We start from the raw sequence: 17,922 nt of genomic DNA on the forward strand, positions 1-17,922 counted from the left end.
GAAGGGGAGTCAGGTGGGAGGGAGTCTGGGCCGACTAGAGGGTCTCAGGCTGGCTGAACCCATCCAAACCATGTTAGCATCAGCCATCATTTAATGAGTTAATTCTAACTCAGACCCACCTCCCGTTTCAACCCATGAAAGGGGAAATTTTTCAGAAACCCCGTTTAAAGTGCTTCAAGTGCTTTCAGTAAATTTTGGAGAGCACTTTGCAGTATATAACCCCATTTCCCAGGTGATATTTATTTACTCTTACATGAAATCTGAGAGGCAAGAAAGGTAGATCACTATACCCATTTATTAGGCAAGGAAATAGGTTCTGGAAGATGGGGTGAAAGCCAACATTGTGTGGCAAGTAAAATGGTAGAAAAACATCCAAACCCAGATTTGAATTTGAAGTCCCAGCTCTTCTCACCATACCAAGCCAGCACCCTATTGTGCTGATACCTCATTGGTGACCCACTTGAGAGGTTCCTGGGGTACTGTGAAGCAAAGGCAGAACTACAAATGAACTTCTGGGCCCTCACAGCCTCCCCCAGCCTGTCTCTCTGGCACTTGGTATGCCCTTCCCCCACTCCCCATCTCCTATCCCACCCTCACCTTCCTGGTAATTACTGCTAGAGCAAATAGCTTAGGCCATTAGACTCTTGCCAACATTTGGTCAGCATTCACCTACCACTGGCAGGACAGGGAGCAGCTAAAATGAGAGGGTTAGACAATCCTGTCTATACTAGGATTATAAATGTGTAATTCTCTGCACTTATCTCCAGGTTTTTGTAAAGAAGTCATTTCAAAAATAGGTCAAATGAAGGGTGAGTCAGACAGCAGCCCTTCACATCTGCTTAGGTCAAGAAAACCCAGGTATAGAGAAATGTCCTAAGTAGTTCCCTGCAGCCAACGCTTTTGTTGTCACATGGAAATCTGGCGAGATCCCTGTTTTGGGAAATTTTCACAGGACCTGTCCAGCAAACTCCAGGCACATAAGTCTGCAACCTCACCATATTTTCCTTTTTGATGATAGGATTTGGGACTGGTTCACCAAAGCTGCTTAGGCCCAGTCTCAAGAAACAGCCAGTTCCCAAGAGATCGAGTCCACATGGGCCCTCCTTACTTCTGAGGTTCTTTCTGGCACCTCTGCTGTCCCCTCTGAGGACTCTGAGGTCCCCTCACTGCGGTGTCCTGTCCTCCTTCCTGGCACAGGAAGAAAAGTAATCTAGTAAAATTATAGCCTGGTAAGATGTGGGTGTCACTCTTCCCAGAAGTGAGAAGTGCAATTCAGCAGAGGGAGAGCAGTGATTGGGTAAAGGGGTCAGAACGGGGTTGCTGACTAGGCCAGACTCATTGGGCAAGTGGCTATCACCTTCACTTTTTCTCCCTCCCCTGGCTTTCAAATCTGTGCTCTTGGTTCCCTCTTCCCCACTGGGGGACTGTATCTTAGGAAGATCCCAAAACATTTTGGCCATTTTCAGATATTAACCAATGATCCTTATTTTCAGGGATTTAAAGTGCCAAGCCAATCTCAGTGAGATCTTGAAGGTCTCAGCCAGTTTATTCCTTCACCTTCATCCCCCACCCCATCTTCCACCCCCACACCTGACCCAGACACAGAAACCTGCCATGAGAAGGGCTATCATCTCTTCTTTCTCTCTTCCTTTGAGTATTTCTACTCCTCTGTCACATTCACCACCTGCTTTCAGGCTCTCTGGGTTTGGGGCAAGGAGGAGAAATGAGAAGAGACATTTCTAAAAGGAGCAAAATGTCCTTTTAATTAAAGGGCTTTCTACTCCCCTCTGGCCAAAATCAGCAAGGAAAAAAACCCAGATGCCCAGTTAAATGTGAATGTCAGATAAACAAGGAATAATTTTTTGGTAACAGAAAGTGGCATGCCATATCTGGGCATCTTGTGTTTCATTTGGAAACTATACTCTGGCTGCTAAGTGCCTCCAAGTCATGGAAGGTGTATGAGTTTCCCATTGCTGCTGTAACAAACCACCACAAACTTGGAGGCTTAAAACAACACACATCTATTTTCTCATGGTTCTGCAGGTCAGAAGTCTAAAATGGGTTGGCAGAGCTGCATTCCTTCTGAAGGCTCCAGAGGAGAATATGGTTCCTTGACTCTTTCAGTTTCTGGAGGCCACCGGCATTCCTTAGCATGTAGACAGCATCCCCCATCCACCCGTACCACCCCCCCTCCCTTCCCCCCCGCCCCCCCCCCCATACTCAGAACCAGCTGCAGAGCATCTTGTCTCCTCTCTGACTTCTGCTTCCATCCTTACGTCTTCACTTTAGTAGCAACCCTTGTGATTGCATTGGGTCCACTTGGGTAATTCAGGATAATTTCTCCATTTCAAGACTCTCAGCCTAATCACTTCTGCAAAGTTCTTTTTGAGGTTAGCATGTGGATATCTTCTGGGGTCTGTTATTTAGTGGTTGTCTACAGGAAGACTCTTTCCCTATCCTTCAAGGGGATCTTTATTGAGTTCTTTATTTTTTTTAACTTCTTAAAAATAATTTTTAATACCCTGTACTCATTAGGAAATTTTCAAACAACAGAGAAAAGAATACAGAAAATAAGTGAAACTTACCTTAAACCTTCCCACCCCAAAATAACCAATTTTACTGGGTCTTTGAGTTCTTCACTACCTCTGCCACCTTTGGATTGCACACAGAGGTGATGGAGCTCAGGAACTGGGATAGGAGCTGGATCCAGAATCAGTGAGCTCAGAAGCACGTCCTAATGTTAGTTCTTGCTCAAATTTTATTTAAGTCCCTTGGTCTCCTTGTGCCTCAGCTTCCCTTTGACCCTTTAGGGAAAAACGTGTCAATGGCAGAGCCCAATATTAATGGCTACCATTTATTGGGTGCCTTTTAGATAGACACGATATTGTATTATACGTTTCTGTATCCAGGAAATTAACTTACTCTCATATTTACCCAAGGAGATAGGCTCGATCACTGAGGCTGTGAGAGTGGCTTGCTTAAGGTCTTACAGCTGCTAGCAGCAACTAAATTAACATCTACCTAATGAACCCAGATCTACCCAACCCGAGAACTGTCTGCATAGCCACGACTCTGTGACTTCGTATACCATGTGTTTCAAATATCAGTCACTTTTACTGATGTCTCAGCTCCTGTCAAATACCCTTGCTATGTTTGGGGAAACTTCAGACCTGTGCGTTTCACCTCTACAATGTAGAACCTAGAAAACTCAAATCAGATTCCAGCCTTTCTTGCAACTTGGATGAAGGCACGTGTCTCAGATTCTGTCAGATACAATCCTATGCTTTTTTTTTTATTTCTGCAATATTTTTTCTTTTAATTATTTTTTTCATCATGAGAAGTGAATTCTTTAATCTCCATCCCCTATTTCACCGATCTTCCACCCACCTCCTCCTCAGTTTTTTCTTTATAGTTATGACTCTGTTTCTTAGTTTGTTTCTCTTTTTTTCTTTTGCTCATTTGTTTTGCTTCTTAAATTCCACATATGAATGAGATCATTTGGTATTTGTCTTTTACTGACTGACTTATTTTGCTTAGCATAACACTCTCTAGCTCCATCCATGTTGTTGCAAATGGCAAGATTTCATTCTTTTTTATGGCTGAATGATATTCCATTGTATATATATACCACATCTTCTTTATCTGTTCATCTATAGATGGACACTTGGGCTGCTTCCATAATTTGGCTATTGTAAGTCATGCTGCAATAAACAGTGGTGCATGTATCCCTTTGAATTGGTATTTTTGTATTTTGGGGGTAAATACCCAGGATTGTGATTACTGGATGATAAGGAAGTTCTATTTTTAACTTTCTGAGGAATCTCCATATTGTTTTCCACCAATATGGCTGCACCAATTTGCATTCCCACCAACAGTGCACAAGGGTTCCTTCTTCACATCCTCACCAATACTCATTGTTTCTTGTGTTTTTGATTGTAGCCATTCTGACAGGTGTGAGGTGATATCTCATTGTAGTTTTGATTTGCATTCCCCTGATGATGAGTGATATTGAGCATATTTTCACGGGTCTGTTGGCCGTCTGTATGTCTGCTTTGGATAAATGTCTGTTCGTGTCTTCTGCCCATTTTTAAATTGGATTATTTGTTTTTTGGGTATTAGGTTGTATCAGTTCTTTATATATGTTGGATATTAACCCTTTATCGGATATGTCATTTGCAAATATCTTCTCCCATTCAGTGGGTTGCCTTTTTAGTTTTGTTGATTGTTTCCTTTGCTGTGCAGAAACTTTTTATTTTGATGTAGTCCTAATAGTTTATTTTTGCTTTTATTCCCCTTGCCTCAGGAGACATAGCTAGGAAAATGTTGCTATGGCTGATGTCAGAGACATTACTGCCTGTGCTCTCTTCAAGGATTTTTATGGTTTCAGGCCTCACATTTAGGTCTTTCATTCATTGTCAGTTTATTTTCATGTACGGTAAAAGAAGGTGGTCCAGTGTCTTCCTTTTGCATATGGCTGTCCAGTTTTTCCAATACCATTTGTTGAAGACTGTCTTTTTCCCACTGTATATTTATTCCTCCTTTTCAAAGATTAATTGGCCATATAATTGTGGGTTTATTTCTAGGTTTTCTGTTTATGTGTATTTTTATGCCAATACCATGCTGTTTTAATTACTACCACTTTGTAATATAACTTGAAGTCAGAAATTGTGATTCCTCTAGTTTTGTTTTTTCTTTTTCAACATTGTTTTAGCTATTCGAGGTCTTTTGTGGTTCCATACAGATTTTAAGATTGTTCTAGTTTTGTAAAAAGTGCCATTGGTATTTTGATAGGGATTGCATTAAATGTGTACATTGCTTTGGGTAGTAAAGACATTTTAATAATATTTGTTCTTCCAACCCACGAGCATGGAATGTTTTTCCATTTCTTTGTGTCGTCTTGAATTTCTTTCATCAGTGTTTTATAGTTTTCAGAGTACAGGTCTTTCACATTTTTGGTTAAGTTTATTCCTAGGTATCTCATTGTTTTGGGTGCAATTATAAATGGGATTGATTTCTTAATTTCACTTTCCGCTGCTTCTTTATTAGTGTATGGGAATGCAACATATTTCTGCGCATTGATTCTACATCCTGTGACTTTCTGAATTCATTTATCAGTTGTAGTAGTTTTTTGGTGGAGTCTTTGGGGTTTTCTATATATAGTACCATGTCATTTGCAAACAGTAAGAGTTTTACTTCTTCCTTACCAATTTGGATGCCTTTTATTTCTTTATGTTGCCTAATTGCTGTGGCTAGGACTTCCAGGACTATGTTGAATAAAAGTGGTGAGAGTGGACATCTTTGTTTTGTTCCTGACCTTAGGGGAAAAGCTCTCAGTTTTTCACCATTGAATATGATGTTGGACATGGGTTTTTCATGTAAGGCCTTTATTATGTTGTGGTATGTTCCCTCTAGACTTACTTTGTTGAGGGTTTTTATCATGAATGAATGTTGTACTTTGTTGAATGCTTTTTCTGCATCTATTGAAATGATGATATGGTTTTTATCCTTTCATTTATTGATGTGACATATCACATTGATCATTTTGTGAGTATTGAACCCCTCTTACATCCCAGGAATAAATCCCACTTGATTGTGATGTATGATTTTTTTTTTTTGATCTATTGCTGGATTCAGTCTGCTAATATATTGTTGAGGATTTTTGCATGCATATTCATGAGAGATATTGGCCTATGGTTCTCTTTGCTTGTGGTATTTTTATGTGGTTTTAGTATGAGGGTGATACTGGCCTCATAGAATGAATTTGGAAGTTTTCCTTTCTCTTGTATTTTAGTGGGCTCTCTGATCCATCGGGGGATCTCCAGTGCTGCCGCATTTTCTGATCCAGGCAACATGGGTGATGCCCTCTCCAGCCAACTTTCTACAAAAATTCCTCAGTGCCTGCTTGAAGGTATAACCCAAGAGGTACTTTCTGCTGGGTTCTCCTCTCCTGAACAGGCAGAAATTGGGGTGGGGTACTTTCAAGTCCTTCAAGCCTGGCTACCACCCAAGGTGTCAGGTCACATTGGACCCCAAGGAAACATTCCAGCCCAGGCCCCAACAAATTCTAGAAGTGTATGCCACTCCGAAGAAACAATTTAACGGAGTACCATCAAGTGGCCTGCACATTCTTTCTGATTAAAGAAACCCTTGACTCTCTAAACAATCTTTAGCCTTTTCTTGGAACTAGGCTGGAGGTGGGTGATGTGCCAAGATCAGAAGTTGCAGGACCAGTTTGGATACTTCTTAGCAAGCTCTTCATGGATGGTCTAGCACCTCTCTTAAAAATACATGTGTGTTGGCAGAGGTGAAAGTGGTAGGGGTGGGAGTCACTTATTATTCTAAGACTTGGGATTTAACCAATATCCCAGAGAGCCAGAAAACTCTAGCGTATCCATCCAGACAAAGAAAAAAGTGAGCTAGAGTATAAATTCACAGGAAAGTACAGCTATCACCTAATCCCAGATGTTTGACTGGTATTTTTTTACTGGTATTTTACTGGTACTGATGTTTCAACAGAGGAGAGGGCAATGATTGACTTGAAGGTATGCATTGCTAATGAAAAAATGGTCCACATCAAAGATAAACTTTCACAGGAAGCCTGTTACATACCTGGTGCTGCCTTCCTGAGCCCAGCACCAGTATTCTTCAGGGGAGGCTGGGCCCTAAGATTCACCTGAGCTGGCCCAAATAGCTTATAGTGACCAATCTGAAAGCAGCTTGGATAGCACTAGAATGGCTCATGGTCTTGGTCCACATGCCCATCCTGCATGTAAACAGCCACCCACTGTATTTGGAAGGGTACCGAGGCTGCCCTGGATTCAGTGGGAGAGTGTGCCATAATCACCTTAGTGGGTTGAATCCTGGCTTCTCACTTACAAGTTGTGTTTACAAGTTATGTGACATTGCTGCTTAAACTCTGGGAGTTCGCTTCATTTTTTTTGTTGTTTTATTTATTTATTTTGAGAGAGAGAGAGAGAGAGAGAGAGAGAGAGAGAGAGAGAGAGAGAACGAGTGGGGGAGGGGCAGAGAGAGAGGGGAAGGGAGAGAATCCCAAGCTGACTCCACACCATCAACGCAGAGCCCAGTGCAGGGCTTGATCCCATGAACCACAAGATCATGACCTGAGCCAAAACCAAGAGTTGGATGCTCAACTGACTGAGCCATCCAGGTGCCCCGGGAGCTCACTTCTATAAACTAATAAGACCTATTTATGGTAGGGGCACCTGGGCAGCTGTCAGAGCAGAGCCTGCTTGGGATTCTCTCTCTCCCTCTCTTTCTGTCCTGCCCCAGCTCACACTGCTCTTTTTCTTTCTCTGAAAAATAAATAAGTAAACTTAAACAAATAATATATTAGGGGCACCTGGGTGGCTCAGTCAGGTAAGCTTCAGACTCTTTGGTTTCAGCTCAGGTCATGATATCACAGTTCATGAGTTCAAGCCCTGCATTGGGCTCTGTGTTGACAGCACAGAGCCTGCTTCGGATTCTCTGTCTCCCTCTCTCTCTCTCTGCCCCTCCCCTGCTCATGCTTACTGTCTCTCAAAAATAAATTAATGAACATTATAAAAAATAAAATAAATAAAATAAAATAAACCCATTAGGGGTGCCTGGATGACTCAGTCAGTGAAGCATCTAGCTCTTATCTCAGCTCCAGTCATGATCCCACAGTTTGTGGGATCAAGCCCCACATTGGACTCTGTGCTGACAGGTCAGAGCCTGCTTGGGATTCTTTCTCTCCCTCTCTCTCTCTCTGCCCTTCCCCCACTTGCTCTCTCTTTCTATCTCTCAAAACAAATTTAGAAACAAAATACTGTACTAAAGACCTATTTATGATATGGAATTTTATGAAGATTAAATGAAGTGATGTTTGCAGAACACCTAGCACTCATTTGCACCCAGTAAGTGTTATCTTCCTTCTTTCCACATCTAAGATCGGTCTACCTTCTCTCCATGTCTATATGTTGGTGAGTGTACAAACTGGGAGCAGTATTTACCATTTAGTTCCTGCATCACATAGATGCAAACCCACCTGGGACTAAGGACAGAGACACATTAAATCCATCAATGGCCCATCTTGGGTGTGACAAAATTCCTTTGGCATTGTCTTTCCGGTTGGCATTCTGAAGGGACAGGTTTTCATACCTGAAGAGACAGGTATAAGAATTAGGTGGTTTTGCCATGAGCCCGTGAGATAATCACCCCCTCCATACTGAACACGGATACAACACATACACCACTTCCCAGAGGTAGTTGGAGGGATCGGAAAGAACCTGTCTCCTAGGACATCCATCCCCTAGGACACCTGTAGAAAGCAGGGTATGGGGGAATCTTTTCAGCTTACTCAGGGAAAACCACTTAAACTGAACTGCAGAGTTGCTTTTCCTTGTCTTATTAGCGAGGTGCTAGACTAAGTGCTTTGGTTCCTTCTCACACAACCCGGTGAAGCTGGCAGTTCATCGTACCTAATTTGCACAAGGAACTGGGCACAAAGAAGTGCTCATATGGGGTTATGGTATGTGCACAAGAGCTCAGCACTAGTCTACAGGGCTCTGTTCTCCCCTGGGCGAGAGCTGCTCCCTGCAAGTCATCTGACCCAATACAGGTCCGTGCAGAGCTCCCAGCTTGGTGTGCTTCCCTCCCTAAAATGACTGACCGGTTTTGCCTCACCCACACCCCAAGCACCCCCAAAAGGCAGAAGGAAAGTCCACTGCACTTATCCGCCCTGTCCTCTGACGCTGGTAGGTGGCTCATCACTTTACCTACCCAACAGGGACCTGGCCACACGGGGAGGCCTTTTTTTTGGCTTCAGCAGGCCACCAGGACTGGGGAGGTGTTGAGTGGACAGCACAAGGCCTGGGCTCCACTGTGCCTCTCCCTGCGAAGGGGATGTAGCCGACACAGCACCCAGGGGACATCTGAAGTTGTGGCCCAGGGCAAAAATCTGCTCTTTGATTTTATCGTTCTCAAGAGCCCAGAAAGGAATCTCTACCGTGGGACAGGCAGAAGGGTTCATGCATTCAGAGGGCCTAGAATAAAGTGCTGACTCATGGACAGGTGTGAGCAGAGCTAGGGAGGGGGTGCTGGAGGGGTGCGGCTTTACTAGCCTGGAGGTGCTAATCCCAGCTTCTCCCCTGACCTTCTGATGACCCGAGCCCTCCCTCTGCACTGATGTCAGGCTTCCTAGGGATCCAGGGGAGGTGGAAGATACCACATTAAGCTCCTGAAAGAGATCAAATGCCATTCTTTTGGAGTTTCCAGTTTAAAAGGAGGCCTGCAGGGGCACCTGGGTGGCTCCACTGGTTAAGTGTCTGACTTCAGCTCAGTGCATGATCTCACAGTTCGTGGGTTCGATCCCCATGTTGGGCTCTGTGCTGAAAGCTCAGAGCCTGGAGCCTGCTTCCGATTCTGTGTCTCCCTCTCTCTCTGCCCCTCCCCTGCTCACACTCTGTCTCTCTCTCTCTCAAAAATTAATAAACATTAAAAAATACTTAAAAAATAAGGAGGCCTGTAGGGGCACCTGGGTTGCTTAGTCGGTTAAGCAGCGTCTGACTCTTGATCTCAGCTCAGAACTTGACTTCAAGTTCAGACCCTGTGTTGGGCTCTGTGTTGAGTGTGAAGCTTATTTTAAAAAAGTAAAAATAAAAAATAAAATAAACAAAAGGAGGCCTGCAAAAAAAAATGAAAGTCACTACAATAACCAACGGCTCATGTTTGAATGGCACTTAACTTTTCTCAGGGCATTTCATAATGCCCAAGCCAGAAACCTGGTTAATCTGTATTCCTTTCCCTTCACAAACCTTTCTGTACCAGCCCAACAATGCTTTGTTGGTTGAATCCATTCATGGGAATTAATGAGATCCTCACAGTGACCTGGGAGGCAGCCAGAGTTACAAAATCATGCTTCCAGATGGTAAGAAGGAAAGGGAACTGACATCTGTTAGGGGGTAAGGGTGCCACTTAGCAAATCAAAGTATAGGATTCCCAGTTAAAGTTGAATTTCAGATAAACAGCCAATATTTTTTTAGTATAAGTGTATCCTATGAGTATTTGGGATATACTTATACTAAAAAATTCATTTGCTGTCTATCTGAAATTCAAATTTAACTGGGTGTCCTATATTCTATCAAGTGACCCTAGTCAAAGGCCTACTGCACACCAGAAGTTGTCTCTATATTCTCTCATTTGATCCGCATTCAGCCCTGAGAGGAATCGATGATTAAGTTACATTGACCTTATTGTACAGATGAGAAAAGGGATACTTTGGGAAGTAACCTGATTTGCTTCATGTACCACAGCTCAGGAAAATTGGGTGGTACTGGAACCTCCAGCCCTTGATCTCTCACCCTACTTTTTAGTGGGTTGGGGTTTGCAGGGTGAGAAAGGGTTATGGCTGGCCTGAGCCATAGGGGGCAGTGGGAGGGGGGGTCCCACAGTATTATAGTCAGAGAAGACAGGTCCCAGGCAGGAGACTCAGTTCTTAGAGTGGAGCCCAGGCACATAGACCAAGTTCACCTGGGTCCCTGTGGGCAACACTACACAGGCAGGCAGGGATGCCCCAGTGGCACCTGCCCACAGTTCATAACTGATGCCTTTGCACCCCAGTGGTTTAAGATCATACATGGAATGCTTGAATGCTACACAAATAATAACAATGCTGTGATGACAGTAAATAGTGTGTATGTACTAACCAACATACTAGTGTATTCATGTATTGGTATAAGTATGCGCCAGGCATTGTGACAACTCTTTATATCCATTACTTCTTTTAATCCCCACCACCACCAAAAAAACCCCAATAGTTTTATTACTAGTACTGATGGCCACCATTTGTTGAGTGTTACTTCCAAAAAAATATTTTAATGATTCTCACAGTAGGCAATCACATCATCTTCAAACGGAGATTATTTTGCCTCCTTACCTCCAATAGTTAGACATCTTGTTTAGCAATCTTGTTCGTTGTGTTGACAAGCGCTTTTTAACAAGGAGATGACAGTGACACATGTCTTTTCTGACTTAAAAAAAATTTTTTTTTGAATGTTTACTTATTTTTGACAGAGAGAGACAGAACATGAGCAGGGGAGGGGCAGAGAGAGAGGGAGACACAGAATCGGAAGCAGGCTCCAGGCTCTGAGCTGACAGCACAGAGCACTACACAGGACTCGAACTCATGAACCATGAGATCATGACCTGCGCCCAAGTTGGGATGCTCAACCCACTGAGACACCCAGGCACCCCTCTTTTTCTGACTTTAACAGGACTGTCTAATTAAGCATAATTCAGTTTGAGATTTTTTACAAATCACATTATAAATTTTTATATGACTTTTCAGTATCACGATCATAAGAAGTTTTTATATAAGACTAGTTATATTAATAGATTTCCTAATATTGTTATCTCTGCACTCCTGGATGAACTTCACCTGGCCATAGTACATTTCTTAAGTTATATTCTATTGCTAATATTTTATTTGATATTTTTCATCCACGTTTATAAATAAGTTTGAAATGTGGGATATGTGTGCATATGCTGTGTGCTATCGTTTCTGTCTTGAACAATTAAAGTTTGTGCTCTGCTTTTTGTTTGGGAAAACACAAAAGCTGTAATGCATGTTCAGTGTTTGCCTTCATATCCAGGGCAGAAAAACAAAGGGCAGCATAATGGTAACAGTGGTTATCTAAATGCTGGGATTACAGGGTTTTTCCCTTCATTTTCTATGCTAATTGGGTATTATTTTTATAACAAAATGTTCTAAATACATGCCTTTAAAAGAGATTGAATGGCATTCTGCCAGCAGTTATCTCTAGAAGGGGGAATGAGATAGGATTTTTATCTTCTCTCTCTTGCTGTGAATCTCTCCAGCCATCAGCACCTCCCCATTTCTGTCCAGGCCTCTACCCTGCTGACCAAAAAATATAAATATACATGCTTACATAATTACTTTTGTAAGTGCTACCAACTCAGGACTTCTCAAATTAGAAGAAGCCAATATAAACAGATATAAAGTATTCTCAGGACAAAATGGACAGGAGATTCTGTGGCTATTAAGAGAGGGTAGGTCAGAGAAGGCTATCAGCTCTGAATGTCACATTTTGGAAACTGGAGTCAGGTATAAGTTATGCCTTTTTATATAAATCAGACAATTTGTCTAGGGATCTCAGCAAAATTAGGAAGTCCTGCTTCCTTTAGGAAGTTAGCATCTTCACTTTAATGGGACAAGAGGGATTTTATTATTATTATTTTAATTTTTATAAGTTTATTTCTTTATTTGGAGAGAGAGAGACAGAGAGAGTGAGTGGGGGAGGGGCAGAGAAAGAGAGAGAGAGAGAGAGAGAGAGAGAATCCCAAGCGGGCTCTGCATTGTCAGCGCAAAGCCTGACACAGGGCTGGAACCCACGAACTATGAGATCATGACCTGAGCCAAAATCAAGAGTTAGGTGTTCAACCAATTCGGCCACCCAGGCATTCCGGGACAAGAGGGATTTTAAACAGCTTGCAGACTTATACAGTATACCTGCAGCCTTATATTATGCACTAGTATGTAGATACTGGCATCTTTCTTCCAAAGATTCTCAAGTACTGCACCCATTTTGACTAACTTTCTTGAGCTGTTAAAAAAAAAAAATTGCTGGAGGTGTGAGTCTTAAAAAGTAAAAAAATGTATTCTCTTTATCTGGATGATCAGGTTAGCTCTAGACTGAAGGCAAGGGCAGGGCTTGGCCCAGCAGGGTCCCCTAGCCCCTGAGGACATTTTATCAGGCCACCAGGGGACTATACAAACTGTTAGAGTAGAAAAATTAGTAGTTCCGCCAGCAAAGAAGTTCATTTTACTTTCCATCCCCAAAGAATGTCATAGCTTACCAACTCTGCCACTGGGCCACGTACAGAAGGTATAACACCACCACTACTCAAATCTTGATCTCAAGCTGCCCTTGTCTCCCTCAACAGCATTTGGAGGCCAAGAGTTTGGTCATTGCTCTGAGTTGGTAGATCATAATGCATATTCATCACCTGAAAAGGTCAAAGTTCAGATTTTCCAATGCAGGGTCATGATATAATTTCAAGTTGGCCAGACTAAAGAAGATTATTTTCAAAAACAACTTGCTCTGCGAGGTCAGATTTTGCATTCTCTGTGTCTTCCAAGCATTAAACGTTATTTGACCTCTATCATGAAAAATGTTTACTCATTCAACAGTTTTCTTTATGCACTCACAGCCCTGGCATTCGCTGACTATTGCCAGACACGGCTATCGACCATGGCAAAATAAAGAGACGAAGAGTTTTTCTTCCCAAAGAGCTCATAGTCTAGAGGGGAGACAGATTTTGAGAACACAATTACATTGAGATCAGAACCCATAGAACAATAAACACAGGGTGTGATGAGAACACAGAGTTAGGGCGCCTACTGGCCTCCCAGGCTGAAAAGATACATCAAGGCAGCCAGGCCAAGGAGGCCCCATAAGGAGGCAGGTACAGAACCCCGGCCCCTTGGGAGAACCTCAACCACTGTGCTTCCTTGATTCTAAGGCACCATGGACTGTAAGATACACCATGGATTTCTCAGCTATTGAGGAAGAAATAATAAGCTATATTTAAACTCAGGGCCAATCTAGGGTGGAACAAGTGAGGTACATAGGACACAAAATATAAGGAGGCACTCACTCTCACTTGTGCCAGACCCCGAAAGTGAGCTCCTCCGTATATTTCTTCCTAGGCACCGCTCCCCTCACTCTAATTCTGCTTAAATTACATAAATTTTTCAACTATCAATAGCATACATTGGTCAAAATACCAACATGTCACTTTCTTCATTATATTAATGATATATTATATTATATTATATTATATTATATTATATTATGTTATAATTAAGTCAAAGCCTGCTTTGTATTCAACATCTGAAGAGCCTTGGAAATTATTTTTGGCCATTGGCAGTTTTGCAAGATTATGCAAAGGCATCCCACCTTCCATAACCAGGACTTGTGACTTTGACTTCTATAATCCCTATAAAATTAAGAGTATAAATTCAAGGTCTGTGGATAAATCATAGAATTGCTTGCATTTTCTAGGTCCCCTTGGTGTTTCTGCTTTCTTTCATGGGATTCCACATTATGGAAATTAAATGGCTTCACCTGAAAGCCAAACCAGAAGTTTTTGACAAAGTGTCCATTACTCTAACTTTTCGGAATTTTGAAAATTTGGGGATGTATTCTGAGGGACTTGGCCATTTCTACTGTTTCATTTCCATCACCTGGCATGCACAAGCCATCTTCTGAACTTTCATTTCAATGCCATGTCATTGTGTGATCTTTCTGAAGATGTGAAGTAATAATTAAGAATCTAAAGTTAAAATTCAGTCATGTGAGGTACCATCTAAGTAAATAAGTCAGTGAAGTGCACATCTGATAAGCAGATGCGTCAGTCCAAGTTCTCATATGTACAGATGCTAAGACACTCATGATAGAGCTTGTCCTCTGCCTGGCTGGCAAATTTCTTTTGACAGGTTTAAAAGCCCCAGGGTTGGCAAACTAGGGCTGAATTCCTGCTCCTGATTGGCCCAGGGGCCCAAAATAGTTTCTACATCAATAAATGGTTTTAAAAAATTGAAAGAATAACTCTTTATGACAAGTGAAAATTATGGGAAATTCAAATTTCAGCATCTATAAAAAACATTTTATTGGAACACACATAAGATACAGCACAATTTTAGAAATAGTACAATGTGAAAAGCTGTAATGTCCTCGGATAGAACTGATAAGGGAATAAAAAGTCTCCATTATCTCCCCAGGTATTTGGACAGAAGGGATGTGAAGAGATGGGGCCGTAGATGGAGAGGGAAAAAAGGGAGGATTTTATTTGCTGATGCTTTTTTTTTTTTCAGTTTATTTATTTAGAGTGGGGGATGAGAGGCAGAGGGGGGGGGGGGGAAGAGAGAATCCCAAGCAGGCCAAGCAGACTCCGAGCTGTCAGCACAGAGCCTAAAGCAGGGCTTGAGCTCACAAACCATGAGATCATGACCTGAGCCGAAATCAAAAGTTGGACACTTAACCGACTGAGCCACCCAGGTGCCCCTTGCTGATGCTTTTCTTAATTTTTTAAGATGAGAGATGCCTGTGGGCATTTATATGAGAGTCAGGAGAGACAGAAAGAAATACAGAGGGAGAGGAAGAGAGGGAAAGAGGAAAAAAGTGGGGGGGGGGGGGGCGGAGACAGAAACAGAGACAGAGAGACAGAGATAAATAGAAATAGATTGGCTAAAAATACAATATAGAACGGAATGAACTAATAGAGCATGTCCTGGAAATCTAGCTTGCCTTTTAAGCTCTCAAAAACAAGCTTTTAGAAACTATTGATTTCACATTTTTTATGATATCTCACAAAATTGTTCATGAAAAACAAACGGAATATTGAGTGGAAGTCATGCTCCTTCAGAAAGCAAACATTTTAGCCTTAAAGAGACAGTAAAACAGTGTTTCCAAACAATCCTCTTGTATGTATGTCCATCTCCAGGTTTCCCAGTGCTTTTGAAAACAATGCTTAATTTGATCCAAAAAAACCACCTACAATGAAGACAAGGCAGATACCCTCATTCCTGATGTAAACAGCTTTAATTTTGCCAGGGACCACTAGGTGCCAGGACTGGCCTAAGTATCAAAAACCTTGTATCATTTAATCCTCCCAACAACACCCTGAGGTTAAGCACAATTATTACCCCCAGTTTACAGCCAAGGGAACTGAAGAGTTAAGGAAGTTAAGTAAATGCAAATTTGCACAAATTCCTTCTTCTTTTTTCTTAATGTTTATTATTGAGAGACAGAGACAGAGCATGAGCATGAAAGGGGCAGAGAGAGAGGGAGACTGTCAGCACAGGGCCTGATGTGGGGCTTGAACTCAAAAACCACGAGGTCATGACCTGAGCCAAAGTCGGATGCTTAACCGACTGAGCCACCCAGATGCCCCCAATTTGCACAAATTCTTAAGTCCTCTTGATACAAATGAGGGAACTGAGGCCTGGACAAAGTCAAGTTACTCGTGCAAGTTACTCATATTCATAACTGGTTGAAGCAAATCTTAACCCCATGCAGGTCTGACTCCAAAGCCCATGTCCTTCACCACCAGATTGCCCACCTCTCCTAGGTCATAGGTAAGTTAACACAGAGATAGTGCCTAAGGTCAACAGTCAGCATGGGAGTCAGAAGCCTGGCTACTCCTCATCAAAGATCTATTTCTATACCATACCACTTCCCTGTTAAGACCTACACTGCTGATTCTGAGATTTCTAGATAGAGTTTTCAAACTTTTTCTGGTGAAAATTTCCCTTGGGAGAATCAGATGATGTCAAACATCCTTCTACTGCTGAAATGGAATGATTCTAAGAAAATGTACAGGAACTCAGAATTTTAATAACAGAGGGCATCCCCCTCATGTAATAAAAGAAAAACAGACTGATGGGGTGCCTGGGTGGCTTAGTTGGTGAAGCATCTGACTCTTGGTTTTGGCTCAGGTCATGATCTCAAAGTTCCTGAGTTAGAGCCCCGTGTCAAGCTCTGCACTGACAGGGCAAAGCCTGCTTGGGATTCATTTTCTCTCTCTCTCTGTCTCTCTCTCTGTCTCTCTCCCTCTCTCCCTCTCACCCTTCCTCCCTCCTCTTCTCTCCCTCTCTCTCTGCTCCTCCCCTCTCAAAATAAATAAATAAATAAATTTGAAAAAAAATTAAAAAAGAAAAAGAAAAGCAGACTGAGTGCGACTTCCTCAGGGTTCATGAATATATTTTAAGAATGTCCCCAAGAGGCCAAACAAGCAAAGGGAAAATGCCAGGGACACTGGGCATATACCCAAGTGTATCCACAGGAGCAGCACAGGCTGCTGCTGTGACCAGTAAGCCCCTGGAGGGTGACTCCTTCCTACCCAAAGGATGATGCTTTCCTTGTCATCCTCTCCAGCCGGCTGGTGCCAGGTGGCACCCTAAGTCACACGGAAGGGTCTAGAGTTATCACTTCCTCCTTCCCACAACAGAGGCCCTCTGCCAAGTGGTTGTGCCCACACATGCCTCCACCTACAACTTGCAAGGAACTATGAGCCTCACACTCTGGAATGACTCCCAAAGCTGGGTGGCCACTTCTTCCTCAGCACTCTGCTGGATGACAGGGGACAGTGGAACCAACATGAGACACACTAAGTCAAGATAAAAGAGAGGAAGCGATGCAGCAGTGATTGATCTCATGATAATTGCAATTCAAAAATAAAACAAGTCCCTGCTCCCAGGGTGTCTCATGCTCCAGCCAAAGGGAGGTTGGCTCAGGCCACTGAAGGAATCCATGCACCTTGGCAAGACTTTGCAACCAGGGGCCAGAGGTGTGACTTCACCACTTAGTTGTGGCCTGGGGATATACAGCTGAAGTATTTTTATCTGTTCCTTTTTCTTTCCAGGCAGGGACTGGGGGTAGGAGAAGCCCTAGAGGGGTCACCAGGCAGCCCCAGCAGGGGAAGAAATAACAGAAGGATGAAGGAATTCCAGCCCAATCTTCCTGGTTGTTCTCCACCTCCTCTGAGTACTGAGTAGCTCAGTATATTTTTTCCAGCAACAAGCCTAAAATTTCACTTGGTAAATAAAGGGGGACTAAGACACTGCAGAAAACTTATCTTGAGCTTCTAGAGAAAGAATAAGCAGCTTGACTACTTTTCAGACAATAAACCCATGAGAGAGGAACACCCCCACACATAGCCCTCCTACCCCTGGGAGGTAGTGGCCAAGTGTTTATGGTGGGGCTTGGCCAGGTTAAGGGTTCAAAGAAGATCCACTCTGTAATCCTGGTTACATGTTCGCTTAACCGGGGGAGCTGTCAATAAACTGATGTCCAGGCTCACAAGACAGTTAAATCATAACCTCAGGGAGAAGTCCCTGGGCATTGGTTATTTTTACAGAAC

General features: G+C 42.7%; 1 long non-coding RNA gene across 1 annotated transcript; it reads right to left on the reverse strand.

The window, feature by feature from the left end:
• Window positions 1–285: 285 nt before the first annotated feature.
• Window positions 286–13,063, reverse strand: LOC128312819 (uncharacterized). Its single transcript, XR_008292599.1, has 3 exons — window positions 12,856–13,063; window positions 8,027–8,139; window positions 286–1,188 (listed from the first exon to the last, which is right to left on the reverse strand). It is a non-coding gene; the product is annotated as an uncharacterized LOC128312819 (long non-coding RNA).
• Between the last annotated feature and the right edge of the window lie 4,859 nt (window positions 13,064–17,922).

Source organism: Acinonyx jubatus, chromosome F2 (genome assembly GCF_027475565.1).
Source record: "Acinonyx jubatus isolate Ajub_Pintada_27869175 chromosome F2, VMU_Ajub_asm_v1.0, whole genome shotgun sequence".
NCBI classification, from domain to species: domain Eukaryota; kingdom Metazoa; phylum Chordata; class Mammalia; order Carnivora; family Felidae; genus Acinonyx; species Acinonyx jubatus.